Source organism: Ovis aries, chromosome 6, assembly GCF_016772045.2.
Source record: "Ovis aries strain OAR_USU_Benz2616 breed Rambouillet chromosome 6, ARS-UI_Ramb_v3.0, whole genome shotgun sequence".
Classification (NCBI taxonomy): domain Eukaryota; kingdom Metazoa; phylum Chordata; class Mammalia; order Artiodactyla; family Bovidae; genus Ovis; species Ovis aries.
In genome coordinates this window covers 35,463,804-35,479,445 of record NC_056059.1, presented here as the reverse complement: position 1 = coordinate 35,479,445, position 15,642 = coordinate 35,463,804, and positions in this window count along the sequence as shown.

Here is a 15,642-nt window from a genome sequence, read left to right as displayed (position 1 = left end):
CAATTAGCACCCAGGACTGGTCTCCTTTAGGATGAACTGGTGGACCCTCCTAAAACCTAGGGATCGTCAGAGGAGATTATCCTGGTTTAACGTTGGAGCATTCCAGAGCTATTAGTGTAATCTGTTAGATTATGAGTTTGACTTCATTTGTTTTGATGTTAATGTCTGAAATTTGAGCAATCAGCTCTTCAACTACTGTCAGTCATTAATTCTGAAAGAACAGTATTTTGTTCAAGACTCTGCAAACATTATTCTTCAAGACTGAATGTCAGTAAAACTGTATTTCTTGAATTAAAACTGATTGTGTTTCTAATGCTAAGAAAGTCATCATGAGCTTAAAATAAAAAAGATTATAAAAGGAAAACAGAAAAAAATTATAAAGTGAATAGCGAATTTGGTGCTGCCATCTGTTGTTTAAAAACAAAATAGCACATGCCTTAAAGCTATAATTTCTTTCTTGCTAATTAGGACCAGTTTATCAATCATCAAAAAGAAAAAAACATGGTCCTTTATTCACATTGCATTTCTGAATGTGGATTCAAGTGAATGTGACATTTCTTTTATTAATATATTGTATAACATGTGTTATACCTTTGAAATTGCTAAAAATATGAATATTACATAAGCATTTAAAAGTTAACAACTATTTTAAAAGATAATTATTTCAATGAAAATGAACTAAAAATGAAAAGCAAAAAAGCAGATATAGGAGATAATAAAGACTGTTTCAAAAGATAATGAATCCTAAATTTTTTTACAAATGTTAAAGAAGAGAATGAGTTTTTGTTCTGAACAATGAAGATAATCAATTTTGAATGATTATTCAACTACGGCAATACATAATTACATTTTTGATTTGGAAGAATAAAATTTATGTTTTAAATTATTTAGCTTGTTTCAGTTCAGTTCAGTTGCTCAGTCGTGTCCAACTCTGCAACCCGATGATTCACAGCACACCAGACCTCCCTTGTCCATCACCAACTCCCGCAGTTCATCCAAACTCATGTCCATCCAGTCAGTGATGCCATCCAGCCATCTCATCCTCCATTGTCCCCTTCTACTCCTGCACCCAATCTCTCCCAGCATCAGGGTCTTTTTCAATGAGTCAGCTCTTCGCATGAGGTGGTCAAAGTATTGGAGTTTCAGCTTCAGCATCAGTCCTTCCAATGAACACCCAGGACTGATCTTTAGAATGGACTGGTTGGATCTCCTTGCAGTTCAAGGGACTCTCAAGAATCTTCTCCAACACCACAGTTCAAAAGCATCAAGTCTTCCGTGCTCAGCTTTCTTCACAGTCCAACTCTCATATCCATACGTGACCACTGGAAAAACCATAGCCTTGACTAGATGGTCCTTTGTTGGCAAAGTAATATCTCCGCTTTTTAATATGCTGTCTAGGTTGGTCATAACTTTCTTTCCAAGGAGTAAGTGTCTTTTAATTTCATGGCTGCAGTCACTATCCGCAGTGATTTTGAAGCCAAAAAAAAATAAAGTCAGACACTATTTCCACTGTTTCCCCATCTATTTCCCATGAAGTGATGGGACCAGATGCCATGATCTTAGTTTTCTGAATGTTGAGCTTTAACTTTTTCACTCTCCTCTTTCACTTTCATCAAGAGGCTTTTTAGATCCTCTTCACTTTCTGCCATAAGGGTGGTGTCATCTGCATATCTGAGATTATTGATATTTCTCCCGGCAATCCTCATTCCAGCTTGTGCTTCTTCCAGCCCAGCATTTCTCATGATATATTCTGTGTATAAGTTAAATAAGCAGGGTGACAATATACAGTCTTGACGTACTCCTTTTCCTATTTGGAACCAGTTTGTTGTTCCATGTCCAGTTCTAACTGTTGCTTCCTAACCTGCATACAGGTTTCTCAAGAGGCAGGTCAGGTGGTCTGGTATTCCCATCTCATTCAGAATTTTCCACAGTTGGTTGTGATCCACACAGTCAAAGGCTTTGGCATAGTCAATAAAGCAGAAATAGATGTTTTCTGGAACTCTCTTGCTTTTTTGATGATCCAGTGGATGTTGGCAATTTGATCTCTGGTTCCTCTGCCTTTTTGAAAGCCAGCTTGAACATCAGGAAGTTCACGGTTCACGTATTGCTGAAGCCTGGCTTGGAGAATTTAGCTTGTTTAGAAACACAAATTATATAATTCCTCTTTGTTTAAAAAAAAATCAGAAAATTTCAAATACTCTATGTAACTAGCATTATAGAAGCAGATAAAAGTAAAAGAATGACTTTATTCATTCATCAAAATATTCATTTTGATATTCTTATATAAAATAATCTTTATAAATATATTTTAATCATTTGGATAATATAAGGAAATATTTTTATGTGATTATATGTTTAATTACTGTAGTTTTTGTTTTTATCTTGCCAGAAGATCTTTAAGTACTGATAATAACAAAATCAACATACTAAATAAATGTTTGTATTCCAGAGGAAAAGAGAAAATTAAAATTATACTTGATTGTTGTCTTTGATTTTTTATTACTAAAAAATTTTGAGTTTATTTTAGTATGCTGAAAAATGAAACAATTCTACAGTAGACTCTGTATCTTGGTTAAATAAAAGCAGAATTCCAAAGAAATATGTTTAAACACTCTATTTTTTCCTCCATAATCAGCTAATCTTCTGTATTAAAAAGCAGAGACATCACGGCCAACAAAGGTTCTTATAGTGAAAGCTATGGTTTTTCCAGTAGTCATGTAGGGATGTGAGAGCTGGACCATAAAGAAGGCCGATGACCAAAGAATTGATGCTTTTGAATTGTGGTACTGGAGAAGACTCTTGAGAGTCCTTTGGACAGCAAAGCAATCAAACAAGTCAATCCTAAAGGAAATCAACCCTGAATATTTATTGGAAGCACTGATGCTATAGCTGAAGCTACAATACTTTGGACACCTGATGCGAAGAGCTGACTTATTAGAAAAGACCCTGATACTGGGAAAGATTGAGGGTAGGAGTAGAAGGAGGTGACAGAAGATGAGATGGTTGGATGGCATCACCAACTCAATCAGTTCAGTTCAGATGCTCAGTCACATTCAACTCTTTGCAACCCCATGGACTGCAGCATGCCAGGCTTCCCTGTCCATCACCAACTGCTGGAGCATGCTCAAACTCATGTCCATCACGTCAGTGATGCCACCCAACCATCTCATCCTCTGTTGTCCCCTTCTCCTTCTGCCTTCAATCTTTCCCAGCATCTGGGTCTTTTCCAATGAGTCCATTATTCACATCAGGTAGCCAAAGTATTGGAGCTTCAGCTTCAGCATCAGTCCTTCAAATGAATATTCAGGACTGATTTCCTTTAAGATGGACTGGTTGGATCTCCTTGCAGTCCAAGGGACTCTCAAGAGTCCTCTCCAACACCACAGTTCAAAAGCATCCATTCTTTGGTGCTCAGCTTTCTTTTTGGTCCAACTCTCATATCCATACATGACTACTGGAAAAACCACACATGACTACTGGAAAGACCATAGCTTCGACTAGACGGACCAACTCAACAGACATGAGTTTGAGCAAACTCTGGGAGATGGAGAAGGACAGGAAGCCTGGTGTGCTGCAGTTCATGAGATTTCAAAAAACAACAACAATCTTCTGTGCATATAAATTATTTACTACTACATCTCTGTCAACTTCTTCCCAGTTTGTCTAAAAGATTTGTTGGTATAATGAATTTGTTTACATACTAATAGATAAAAGGGTATCCAGGAAATTTCTAAACAATTTAGGTTTGTGATGTTATAAAACAACCCTTAGTTTGAGCAACATTTCAAGTTAGTTTATACTGTTTTTCACAGAGGCGGCTTAGCATTCAATAGTAGGTAATTTCAAATTTGCTTGAGTCAGAGTCTTTTCTAATGTTACTACATTTACCAGTGGAATTATAAAACTACTTTTTAGAATTACACTCTTATCTATAGTTATTCTAAGAGTGGAAATAGAAATAGTAAAAAAAATTTTTTAATCCCACTTATTTCCAGAGTGAAGTATTATACTCATCTCTTGACACTACTGATAGCTCACATAAGGAAAGATTTCAAGAAGATTATTTTATTCTCTGTGTTTAGCTGTAGACGACATTCAATGATAATAACCTCACAATGATGAATTGATTTTGAGTGTTTTGAAAATAACCTTACAGATCAGTATATGTTACACAAATGTAAACAAGTCCTCAGTCTTACATCTCTTAAACAGATACAGGCCCCTAAGGAAGTTGAATGAACAAACTTCTAATTACATCTATCATGAAGTAACAAGGATTGGCTTTATTCCCTTGGTTGATACAACTAAAAAAATCAGAAAAAAATATAAAATAATGGCTTTCTGGGCCTTGGATATTAGGCAATAGTGATCACTGATAGATGAGAAACAAAGGCAGTGAGGCTTTTGGTTGCCTGAGATTACAAGCTAGAGAAAGGACCCAGCCATGACACAGGGAGCTGAAGGTTCTCTTTAAGTCCAGTGAGTCAAACTTGGAGACTGGAGAAGTAAAGGTGGTAAGAGCTTGCAGGGCAGAAAACTGAGCGAAAGACCTGCAGCAAGAGTTCTCCAGAGGGCCATCCTTAAGTGCGTGGTGAGTACTGTTGAGCATATTCATCTGAGGAAACAATCTGAAGCTGGGGGAAAACCATGCAGAATATAGTTAGAAGAAACAAACTCTACATCTCACACAGGGTCAGGATAAGTGCATGTTCCTAACACATAAAGTGGAAAACCACATTACTTCATAAGACATCAGAGTATGAGGAATGCTCTTGTCTCAGTAGTCAAGCAAAATTAGCCCTTAACTAAAACTCCTCTCCAAATATCAAATTGTTAATATCTGTAGGATCACAGAAAAATCAAGAAAATTCCAGAAAAACATCTGCTTCTGCTTTATTGACTATAGCAAAGCCTTTGACTGTGTGGATCACAACAAACAGCGGAAAATTCTTCAAGAGATGGGAATGCCAGACCACCTTGCCTGCCTCCTGAGAAATCTGTACATGGGTTAAGAAGCAACCATTAGAACTGGACAGGGAACAACAGACCGGTTCCAAGTTGGGAAAGAAGCATGTTAAGGTTGTATATTGTCACCCTGCTAATTTAACTTCTATGCATAATACATCATGTGAAATGCCAGACTGGATGAAATATAAACTGGAATCAAAATTGTTGGGAGAAATATCAGTAGGTGACACCACCCTTATGGAAGAAAGCAAAGAAGAACTAAAGAGCCTCTTGATGAAAGTGAAAGAGGAGAGTGAAAAAGTTGGCTTAAAACTCAACATTCAGAAAACTAAGATCATGGCATCTGGTCCCATAGATGGGGAAACAGTAAAAATAGTGACACTTATTTTAGCGGGGAGGGGGCACCAAAATCACTGCAGACGGTGACTACAGCCATGAAATTAAAAGAAGCTTGCTCCTTGGAAGTTATGGCCAACCTAGAAAGCATATTCAAAAGCAGAGACATTACTTTGCCAACAAAGGTCCATCTGGTCAAAGCTATGGTTTTTCCAGTAGTCATGTATGGATGTGAGAGTTGAACCATAAAGAAAGCTAAGCCCAGAAGAATTGATGCTTGAACTGTGGTGTTGAAGAAGACTCTTGAGAGTCCCTTGGACTGCAAGGAGATCCAACCAGTCCATCCTAAAGGAAATCAGTCCTGAATATTTATTGGAAGTACTCATGCTGAAGCTGGAACTCCAATACTTTGCCACCTGATGCAAAGAACTGACTCATTGGGAAAGACCCAGTTGCTGGGAACGATTGAAGACAGGGGAGAAGGAGACAACAGAGGATGAGATCATTTGATGGCATCACCGACTCGATGGACATGAGTTTGAGTGAACTCCAGGAGTTGGTGATGGACAGGGAAGCTTGGCCTGCTGCAGTCCATGGGGTCACAAAGGGTCAGACACCACTTAGTGACTGAACTGATTCTTATTAATACTAATGCAACTAATTTTTTATACTAGCACCTAAATCACATATCTGCTATTTTATTTTTTAAATCATAGAGGACTTAGCTTACACACATAAAGTTTAGGTACATTTAAACATTACATGTAATGCCTAGAGAAAAGAAAATGGAAAAAGCAGGCCAAGTGTTAACAGCATAGAAAATGAGAATGATCAGAAGGTTTAAAGGTAGCCCAATGTTCTTTCAAATAAGCATTCACTCGACATGTTACAATTAGAAACGTTAGGTCTTAGTTCCAATATTATTGTGGCACATTTAAAAAGCAGCATTTGACTTTGGCTACATGAAGGCTTAGCAATATAATCTGTCAGGATTTTTACAAAACCATTCATTTTTCCTTCAAATGTTTTCCTAAAAGTTACACCTGTGTTTTTATAAAATTAAACATTCCTTTCCTTTTTATCTCAAAATTAATAATAGCATCTCTCTCTCTCTCTTAACGTATGTGTCATTTTAATGTTCTGTATTAGACATTCTTCAAAACCAAATCAGTTGGTGTAGAGAATGATCAAAATTATTGGATGCTGATGACCCCATTTTTTTAAATACTAAAAAAAATATGACATGTCTTTTTCCATTGCACATTACTGAACTTGAACTGAATGAAAGAGACTCAACCTTAATTATTTTCTCCTCCTTTTCCCTTAATCATATGCTGACTGATGATAAATTTATCCATGTTTTTCAAGTTTGAGGGATGGGGGTTTAAAAATTCTAAGATGTTCAAGTCACCATACAAAGTTTTCATAATATAGGTTGATTTCTGACTAACATTGAATATTATGCCATCAACTTCCTGTAGCTAGAATTGCTTTTCCACCTTTACTGTAAAATATTGTACAGTTTTCCAATTTTACAGATAAACTTTAAATATAAGTATGTTCTACATTAATTAATTTTTGGTTGTTTGATCATTTTTTCTTTCCAATGACCCAGTGCAGCTCCTGGATTCTTTTCTATACAAGTTTCTGTGGATTATTCAATAGAAAAAATATTTTCTTTCAACTAACATGTCCAATTTAAAAATGAGTCATTGTGTTCACTCAAGGATGTATCTCTCAATAGATGGCTTAATTGTCCTATTAGGCTGGAGATTTTGTTTAATAATATACAAAGATAGAGGTAAAATAGATATTATTAATAACTTTAATATTTATTGAATATTTTCTGGAAGAAAAGTCTTTTGCTGAGTCCTAAGTTATTTCATTTATACTTCACTACAATACTAGGAAGCAAGAACCACTGGGATTCCCAGTTTACAGGTGAGGCAACTGAGGATGCCAAAGTGAGCATAACTTGGATGCAGACACTTCACTTATGCTGCTCCTGAAGACCCAGACACCTTTATCTTTCAAGAAATTCAGTGACCTAAATGAAAAAAGTCTTCACGATATTCAGTTCCAAGTTAAAATATATGTCTATCTCTGTGCTAACAAAATCATAGAATATCAAAGAGTGTCATACTGGGAGTTGAATACAGTTTTTGCTCTGGCTGGGGGTCGTGGAGCTTATATCTCAATGGACAGAAAACCTGGCAATAAATAAGTAGTGCCTATAACATCAGAAAGTGATAGAGCAGTAAAAAAGATTAATAAAAGCAGTATATACCTTTATATATGTCATTTACATATACAATGAATATGTCATTTAAGGATAACCAATAGAGCTTCCCCGGTGGCTCAGATGGTAAAGCACCTGCCTACAATGCGGGAGACCCGGGTTCAATCCCTCGGTCGGGAAGATTTCCTGGAGAAGGAAATGGCAACCCACTCCAGTATTCTTGCCTGGAAAATCCCATGGATGGAGGAACCTGATAGGCTACAGTCCATGGGGTCACAAAGAGTCAGACACGACTGAGTGACTTCATACACACAATCTTTTTGAGCACTGGCATTACATTTTGAGTTTTCTACATTGAGTTTTGACCTTTTCCAAAATGGAAAACAGAAAACCTACTTTCATAGCCATCTTTCATGTCGGATTCAGGCATTATCTTGGATTCTGTAAATAATATTCACTAACATAGATTTTAATATGGAATTGAACATCTTGAAGATTTTTTTTCACTCAGTACACTGAGTTTCTTGATAAATGTAGTAATACACAGTCCAGGAGAATAGTATTGGCCATTTCTGGTATTTATTTTCCCCCAAATATTGATGTAAATGGGGTCCCAGCATCATTGGTATGAGTTTTGGTGCTGGTGTAATATGTTATGTAATATCTTTTAATACATTTATCTCTTCTTAAATTGCCTATAATGAATCCTACTATTTGCAACAAAGAACTATGACTGATACACATGGATAGACAAATTGTCATATTGATTGAAGCAAGTCAGACAAAGAAAAACATCATATGATATCACCTATCTGTGGAAACTAAAAAAAGGGGGTGGGGTATAAATGAACCTATCTACAAAACAAAAATAGAATCACAGGTGTAGAAAACAAACTTATGGTTACCAGGGAGTAAAGAGGGGGAGGGATAAATTGGGAGATAAGGGTTCACATGTACACACAACTATATATAAAATAGGTAACTAATAAGAACCTACTGTTAGCACAGGAAACTCTACTCAATACTCTGTAAAAACCTATATGGAAAAAGAATCTAAAAAAAGAGTGAATATATATATATATACCTGCATAACTAATTCACTTTGCTGTACATCTAAAACTGACACAATATTGTAAATAACCATACTTACATAATTTTTTTTAAAATGTTTAAGGTGACATTTGTCAGAAAACATACAAATTTAAGGGAGAAAAGCACACAGAGATGAAACCAGAAGAAACAGTAAATAAAATGTCCTGAAATAGGATTAGCTTGATGTGTTTTTATAGCAGGAAGAACATCAATATGGCTAAGAGAAGTGAGCCAGATGGAGAATTATAGGCAATGAGAACAGGCAGAGAGTCATGAAATGACTTGAATATTATGACAAAAAAATTCAGATTTTATAGTGACTGTGATAGGAAGTAACTGGCATAGTTTTAAGACGTAGTTTTATAATATGACCTACAATTTAAAAATTCACTCTGACAGCTGTGCAGTACTTATAATAGAGAAACCAGAGTAGAATTGAGATACACAAAGGTCTAGGAGAGAGAAGAGAACTTACACTAAGTTAGAAATAGTGGAGGTCATAGGAATAGGTTTAATTCTAAATATATATTGAAAATGGAAGCTATCATTTTTGTTTTTATATTAGATGTACATTTTGAGAGAAAGCAATTGGGTGAATTATGATTATTTACTATGAGTGAAGCAGCTAGAGAACAAATATTTACTTTTATTCTGTTAATATGGGGATAGAGAAATCAAAAGTTCAGTTTTGAAATTACCCATTATACATATAAATGAGGATTTATAGAAAAGTTTGTCAATTTGCTATGGCTATGGGGAGTTTAGAGGGCAAACATTGAATTAGAGACATAAATGTGTTTAAATGTCAGAGTCAACTGGATATAGATTAAAAATCTTTTAATAGATGACCTCTAAGTACTAAATCGGAGAAGGCGATGGCACCCCACTCCAGTAATCTTGCCTGGAAAAATCCCATGGATGGAGGAGCCTGGTGGGCTGCAGTCCATGGGGTCACTAAGAGTCGGACATGACTGAGCAACTTCACTTTCACTTTTCACTTTCATGCACTGGAGAAGGAAATGGCAACCCACTCCAGTGTTCTTGCCTGGAGAATCCCAAGGACAGGGGAGCCTGGTGGGCTGCCGTCTATGGGGTCGCACAGAGTCAGACACAACTGAAGCGACTTAGCAGCAAGTACTAAATAGAGATAGGGAATCCAAGAGGCCCATGTATTGCACTAAGCTAGGGGAAATTCTAACCTCAGATGTTGGGAGTGTAGGAGGAGTAAGGACAAAAACTGAGAAAAACTGTGCAATGAGATGAGATAAAAAAGCAAGACAGTCACATTCTCCATATTCCAAGTGAAGATAGTGTTTCTAGAAAGATGGCATCACCAACCATGTGAAATGTTGCTAATCCAAATGGTGATAATGATGAGGTTCAGCACATAGGCATGTCTGTCCTAATGTTTTGGCCTACATGGATTTTCATTTCTTGTTATTTTTATGATACCAGGTATTTATCAGAGCTCTAAACGTTCCATCTAGAAGGCAGGAGGAAGAGGCAAATAAAGATGCAAGTGTATTTCTTTCCTTTAGTGATACTTTCTGGCAGTTAGGTGCACAACTTCTGCTTGCAACCACTCAACTTAGCCACAAGGCCATGGCTGACTGCAGAGAAAATGAGGACATGCAGCCTTCATTCTGGGTGATACAAATAAAAATAACAGGTTCTATTGGTATGGGAAAGAGGGAAATAAATATTTGCAGATGTTACATTTCAAGTTCCCTGGGAAGCAGAATCTGAGATAGAGGTTATTTCCAAGGAAGTTTATTGGAGAGTGTTCTTGGGATCAACAGCTGATGAAAGGTTGGGGAAGAGAATGCCTGTGGGAGACATTGAACTGCTCCACAGTCCCAACAAAGATCTAAGCCAGTCCCATTCAGAGTTGTCCATTGTTGGAAGTGGGCAGGGGCAGTCAGTCTTCATATTTCAACTTTGGTCACTTACTGCAGGCTGCAGACTCTTGCTGAAAGATATGTTGGGCAAGACAATTCTCTTCAGCTGAGAAAATTTCCAAAGAGAAGTGACAATTGAGGGCTCTTTGCCAGCACTTGGGGAAAAAAAATCTTCATTCCTGTAAAGGGACCTTGTAATATCTACCATTGAAGACTGCTAGAAGTATGATTGCTGTGGAGGATAAAGTAGGAAACAGAAAACACATTTGCCTCATTTGCCAAATGAGGACCTTACCTTCTAGTTACATTCCAAAGAACTCAAACACAAGATTGGAAGAACTAAGTATTTAAAGAAAAACTCAAACAAAGAGGGGTGGGTTTCAGAGGGTACAGTTTATCCACTCATTTACAGTTGTTATTAAGCCCTTACTGTATGTTAGATACCACACTAGACAACATGATAAGACAAATGAATGTGATGGTGTGTTCCTTTGCCATCATGACATTCAGTGACTCATTAGGGAGAATGATCGAAAACAAGTAAATAAGTGAAATAATAGCTAATTTTGATATGTGATAGAAAGACAATATTAATAAACAGTAAACAAATGACTAATTATGAAATATGTATTTGAAGGAGATGCTCATAGGAAAGAGGGAACTATATAAGTGAGAATTAGTGATGAGGAGGAAGCAGCCTCAGGGAGCACAGATTTCTAGGCAAGGGGTCCATTCAATGACAAAGTGACAAGTTTGAGAACTAGAAGAACATCTGCTTGACTGGGACACAGTAAGCAACAGAGTTGTGTGACATGAGATGAGAGTGGCAAGACTACTCAGTGCCTGAGAATCTGGGTTATTTTCTAGGCACAATGGAAGACAGGGATTTAACACCAGTGAAAGCACATGTGATCAGAGTAGTATGCTACATAAATTATCTCTGGGTGCAGTTGAGAAACAGATACTTAGGGATTAAAAAGACTTCAGAAAACCTGACATTATTTTTGAGAACTGCTTTCAACAATTATTTGATAAATACAGAAGTGTTCCACACTCTAGAAATACAGTGATGAGAAAAAGACAAAATATCTTGTTTAATGAAGCTTAATTTTCTATAGATTTTGTTTCTATCCCTATCACTTCTCTATGCACAAACACAAATTTATAAAATTGAATGTATGAAAAGTAATCTCTGAATAATCTTATAGCTCTTCATATATTTATTTTTGCTTTTTAAAAATACCATTCTTTTACTTTGTATTAGAGTTAATTGTGATACATACACACACTATCTATATGCATACTACATTATATATATAGATATATCCTACATGCTATAACTGTATATTATGTATGTATGTGTGTGTATGGGTTCCAGATGGCACAGTGGTTAAGAATCCACCTGCCAATGCAGGAGGTGCAGGAGATATGGGTTTGACATCTGGCTGGGGAAGATCCCCTGGGTAAGAAATGGCAATCTACCCCAGTATTCTTGCCTGGGAGATCCCATGGACAGAGGAGGCAGGCAGACTACTGTCTATGGGGTTGCAAAGAGCTGGACATGACTGAGTGACTGAACATGGGCATGAGAGCCACTGAGCATGAGCACGATTATGTTTGCATTAGTTCAGTTCAGTTCACTCACTCAGTCGTGTCCGACTCTTTGTGACCCCATGAATCGCAGCACGCCAGGCCTCCCTGTCCATCACCAACTCCCGGAGTTCACTCAGACTCACGTCCATTGAGTCAGTGATGCCATCCAGCCATCTCATCCTCTGTCGTCCCCTTCTCTTCCTGCCCCCAATCACTCCCAGCATCAAAGTCTTTTCCAATGAGTCAACTCTTCGCATGAGGTGGCCAAAGTACTGGAGTTTCAGCTTTAGCATCATTCCTTCCAAAGAAATCCCACGGCTGATCTCCTTCAGAATGGACTGGTTGGATCTCCTTGCAGTCCAAGGGACTCTCAAGAGTCTTCTCCAACACCACAGTTCAAAAGCATCAATTCTTCAGCGCTCAGCCTTCTTCACAGTCCAACTCTCACATCCATACATGACTACTGGAAAAACCATAGCCTTGACTAGACGGACCTTAGTCAGCAAAGTAATGTCTCTGCTTTTCAATATGCTATCTAGGTTGGTCATACCTTTTCCTCCAAGGAGTAAGCGTCTTTTAATTTCATGGTTGCAGTCACCATCTGCAGTGATTTTGGAGCCCGCCAAAATAAAGTCTGACACTGTTTCCACTGTTTCCCCATCTATTTCCCATGAAGTGATGGGACAGGATGCCATGATCTTCGTTTTCTGAATGTTGAGTTTTAAGCCAACTTTTTCACTCTCCTCTTTCACTTTCATCAAGAGGCTTTTTAGTTCCTCTTCACTTTCTGCCATAAGGGTGGTGTCATCTGCATATCTCAGGTTATTGATATTTCTCCCGGCAATCTTGATTCCAGCTTGTGTTTCTTCCAGCCCAGCATTTCTCATGATGTACTCTGCATATAAGTTAAATAAGCAGGGTGATAATATACAGCCTTGACATACTCCTTTTCCTATTTGGAAGCAGTCTGTTGTTCCATGTCCAGTTCTAACTGTTGCTTCCTGACCTGCATACAGATTTCTCAAGAAGCAGGTCAGGTGGTCTGGTATTCCCATCTCTCTCAGAATATATTATGTATATATAGTATATATATTATATATGTGTATAGAATACTATATAGATGTTATATATAATATGCCCATGCTAAATTATGCATTAATACATAGAGTTTTCATGTTTGTTAACTATTTGAATAAAAGTAATAACTTTAGTTACTGCTACTTTTATTAGTAGTAATTAACATAGTAGTAATTAAAGTTACTACTTTTATTCAAATAGTTAACAAACCTGAAAACACCCCACTCCAGCACTCTTGTCTGGAAAATCCCATGGATGGAGAAGCCTGGTGGGCCACAGTCCATGGGGTCGTGAAAAGTTGGACACGACTGAGCGACTTCACTTTTACTTTTCACTTTCATGCATTGGAGAAGGAAATGACAACCCACTCCAGTGTTCTTGCCTGGAGAATACCAGGGACAGAGGAGCCTCATGGGCTGCCATCTATGGGACTGCACAGAGTCAGACACAAATGAAGCAATTTAGCAGCAGCAGCAGCAGCAGCAGTAACTTTAATACTTTGTAGTGTAATCTCAATTTTGTCATGCCCAATACTATATAATATACCACAGGACATTCTCTGTTGAAGTCACAAACTTGTGTTTATACGTTTCTATAAAAATAATTTTATATTTTTATTTTAATAAATAATTATTTTAAATATTTTTTTCCTATTTTATGTGAAAATATACCTAAAGAAACATTTATTTTTAAATATAAGTCAAAAGTTAGTGTCAAGGCAAAAATATTTTTGTTTACCTATGACTAACTATTATTTAACTCATTCTATTTGTGATAGATATGTCAGGGGAGTGGGTCATTTCCTCGGTTCTGTCTCATCACAACAAAAATTTGAAGCGACGGACGTTAAAGCCCTCGGCGTGTCACAGCTCTCAGACAGACCATGTTATAGCTGTTGATCAGATCAGAGTTACAGCTCTGTCTTACAGCTCAGTTTTATTTAGAAAATAAAAGGAAAATACATCCTTAAGACGTGAGGCCATGCTGACCCAAAAGACGCAAAGAGAAGAGAGAGAGAGAGAATGCCCGTGCTCGTGTGCGAGGGAGAGAGAGGCCCCCGGCCCTTTGGCTCCTCTTTTTCTATGCTTTCTCCTCCCCCTGGGCCTGCCCTGTGTAAACTGGACTAGCTGGGACTGCTGTTTGTTCCACCTGAGGTCCTCACTCAGGTCCTTGGACCTTCCTCTGTTCTATTTTTGCAGGCTTTTCTCTTCCTTGTCTTTTGGCCACCGCCATTCTGGACTCCTTTGTCCTATTCTAACCACCTAACAGATATTTATAAAACAATTTAGAAGTTTTCTACATTGACTCTGAATAGGATAGCTTAGTGGAACGTAGAACTGAATGCAATGCTCTTTTATATGTTGTATTTTCACAAAATCTGTGATAAAATTTTGGATTATTTCATGTGAGAGATTTATGATACTTTGCTATGATTCTACCCATTTCATAAGAGTAGGGTAACTATTGGAATGCTTACATCATTAAAGAAAAAACAACACCATTTTTTTTCCAAAGGTTATAAACAATTTTTGTATATGAAGCATGCAAATATGTGAAGCATAAATGGATTTTAAATTTTAAAAAGAACATTGTTCTAGTCAGGGTTTATATTTTGTTGGTTTTTTTCTCAAATAGACTGTGTGTGTGTGTGTGTATGTGTGTGTCAAAAGCAGAACACTGAAGACTCACTGGAATCTCGATACACTTCCATCCATATGCCTCTAAACTTTCAAATGTATTTTAGACAGAGATCTGAATGTACTATAACCTGGAGACTGTTTTTCAGTCGTTAACCATGCATTTAGTTGGGGAGTCTGAGCTGATCAGGGAGAGAAAAATCTTTAAGGGAGCAAAATACACATCAAACTGATGTCAAAGCTTTCACTCCTTTGAGCTACAGAAGGAACACCATGAACTGATCACTAATCATGTGCACTGCTAAGCCTATGGGATTCAAAAGACAACAATGCGCATGGCCCTTCCCACGAGCTTGTGGAGGAAAATCTTTTTACTCAGCAGGAGAAATGTAACGCATGCTGAAACAGAGGCAGAAGCTAAGAGTAAAGAGATTTAGCTGACTGAAACTTTTAGACTCTAGAAAAATTCTGTCAGAGGCAAACTCTCAAGAACTAATTTCTCTCCACTCCCTAGAGCTGTATAAGAAACTATAGAGATCACGTTAGCAAAGAATTAGAGCAGATTTTATCAGCCAGGGGTGGCTGATTATGAAATGCTCTGAGTAAAGTAACCCAGGCCTGCAGCAATTGTGTTAATCAAAAAGCTAGAACAGGTTTCCCTAGCTTTCTCCACTTTTTTATTTTGTTTCCTAAATCTGATAGAATTAAGACTAAATTGTAATACATAAGATTTATATATATTGATATATTATGCCTGTTTTCAATGCTGGCTTAAATGTTATTAATTACCAAAGTATAATGC